We start from the raw sequence: 3069 nt of genomic DNA on the forward strand, positions 1-3069 counted from the left end.
GTGGATGGGTTCTTGATATTAACACTCATTGTGTGAAACTGGGCTAATAACATCTTTTTTTCTTTCTTTGCTTTATGGTGCCCCCATACACTGCTGCTGGGAGGGAGTGGACAGACATATTGTAGTGGTAGTGTTGATGTTGGGTGGCACCTCTGTGTTTTTTTTTTTTTCTACATTGAGGATTTCTGTGAAATAGGTTCAAGTATATTGGGTCAAAAATTTTTTTTAATTCCTTTGCTTAATAATGGTTTGGGAATAATGACGGCAGTATTCATTGTTTTTTTATTTGTGTTTTTCAGCTGTTAGTGTGGAATGTGTGCTGAATGTTAATACCGTCTTTCCTCTTAAGGAGGGAGTGCTGTAAGGTAAGCTGAGTGGGTTTGTTCTTTTTGGTGCCTTATTATACTGCACTTCTCTCTGTTATTAAGCATCGGTACCTATGGGGTACTGTTGTGTGTGGATTTACTGATTGGGGTTTATTAATAATGTTCTTTTTTTAATATGAATGGTGTATTTGGTAGGTTAAAGAGATGTGTTCCTATGAGGTACAATTGGTGTGATAAGGCTTTGTAGTGTTATATCTGTGTTTACCTTTTACTCTTTGTGTTTCCTATTCCTTAGTTCATGATGGACTAGTGTAGTATAATAATAATAAAAGTGATGCCCTGTATGCTATTTGTGTGTGTCTGCGTTGTTGGCTCTAATAAAGCCACACTTGTGCAGCAGACATGGCAGGGATAAGGGGTTGTTCTGGTCCCATGTGTGTGTACGCACATACTCGATGTGGGTAAGGAAGGGAAGAGGGGGACAGCTGCCAGTTTACAGTGTAAGGTGTACTGTACATGATGTGTTTACACCTTCACTGTAATGAAGTGAATGCTTGCCATTACTTGTGAAATGGAATGGGAATTGGTGTTCAGTGAATATATATATAGAATACTAATTGGTGCTGTATGTAGTGTTGCCAGATGCCAGTTTTTGGTATTGTTAGGGGAAACTAGGATATATCTATGATATATTTCTTGAAAATTTCTTTCCTCTCAATTTAGAAGCAATTGTATAGCATCATCATTGGATCCAGATGGGTTTTGTTTTGTTAAGGAAGAAATGAGTTCCAAGAAGATTATGGGGGTAGTTCCAGTTGTGTTTTATCGTCAGCCGCGATAGCTCAGTTGGGAGAGCGTCAGACTGAAGATCTGAAGGTCCCTGGTTCGATCCCGGGTCGCGGCATTCCTTTTTGCTTTTTTTGTGGGATTGTAATTACTGTGCTTTCCTAATGGCATAAAGGTGTGATGTTTACGTTGGTATGTTAGAAACGCTGGAACGGTGCGTTGTTTATCTAAGCAATGGTGTTGAAGTGTACAGTTTAAGTTGAAGTGTAATGGATGATTTGTACTCATTTGGCTTCTTTTTTTAATCCAAATAATAATGATCTTTGGTTAACAAGGGATGTCTGGAAAGGGTTTTTTGCAAACACTCCCGAAACAACGCGATGAAAACAAGACACCTTCTGGCACTGGTATATCGGATATGCAACCGTTACTGTATGGGTGAAACAGTCCACATATTACACAGATTTGTCACAACACGTTTATCATGCTATTTGCGTGCGTTGCGGAACTCAGCACAATAATAGTAACGAAACAATCCTACAGCTATTGAATTGTTCTGCTCTTTATCCATGCTGTCTACAGCTTGCGGTATCTGGACTGTCCCTTAGGTATTTGTGTTTTACTAACTGTTTAGTCCAGTCTCTGACGGCCGTGGATCGGAACTACACTATACCCAAACTCTCTCATACAGAAATCCCTATGTTAACCACCTCCACTAACATCACAAAAATCACCGCTATGAAGTGTGACTGGGATGAATTATGTAGAACCTGATGGATTTAGAGGTAAACGTCGTTGATTAAAGTCACCCACAACAGAATAAACATGAGTTTATTGAGGTAAAAAAAAAAATGCAGAAAACTAAGGTTTCCAACGGGTTGTGGTTAAGGACACTGCGACCAGAGATTAATCGTAGGTTGCTTTTTCTGGTATGAAAAAGGTTATAAATGAAAACATAAACGAAAACTCTAAATTAAAAAAGGAATATTGCAAGACCATTTGCACCCAATAAACAATAGGATCTTTTTCTATTCACTCATTTTTAGCAATAATGGATGTACTCTACAGTCAAATGATGACAGGCGCATTATTGAAGTAAAACCTAACAAGATGAGAAAAGAAGATTTAAAAAACATGATATTCCTCAGTTTATTAACACTATCACTTTGTGAATTACACACTCATCTTTACTGTCAAAGTGGAAGAAAACTGCTATACAGTTTACATCTCAATTACCATCACAATCATATTACGCAGTCTTAGAGGCAATGGGACTGCACCCAGAAACTTCTGCATGAGTCAGGGCTCTTTTTCAGTGTTAGTAACAACAATGACAACATTAGCTTAATGTGGTATTCTGTTACTACTACTGACATTCACTTGTCCTTTATCTCTGTTGTTGATGTAACGTATAATAGAATGAAACGAGAATTATTTTGTGTATAAAAAATTTAATAAACGAGAGCACAAGAAAACAATTACAATGTCGTAAACACTTTATACTGCGCACTTTTATTAACAGTAATTATCACCTAGAACACGTTGGAAACTTTTATTCTTTTCTGTGCATCATATTCCTAGTACACGAATAGCTATTTATTAAAATCACCATTTTAATGAATAAGTTTATGTTTCTTTTCTCCTTATGTTACGTATTATTTAAGATAGATCTCACAAAGAACACAGCTACACAATCACTATGCGCACAACTCTATTATTAACCTTGCTACTGATACTCTCCTACATCTGTACATGTGCAGCAGCAGAGAGGATGCCACTGCCGGTGCCACGTGTGGGTGGATACGCTACAGAGGCAACAGGAAAGGGGAGGCCGGACAATCTGACAGGTGCAGTCGGTACTGCTGGAGAAGGCACAAAGGAAAAGTGGAATAACGGTGAGTTCACTACTACCACACCATCCCTCAGTATGAGTGAGTCCATGAGTGCCTCTGCCACT

This window comes from Trypanosoma theileri (assembly GCF_002087225.1).
Source record: "Trypanosoma theileri isolate Edinburgh chromosome Unknown TM35_Tth_87_V1, whole genome shotgun sequence".
NCBI lineage: Eukaryota > Euglenozoa > Kinetoplastea > Trypanosomatida > Trypanosomatidae > Trypanosoma > Trypanosoma theileri.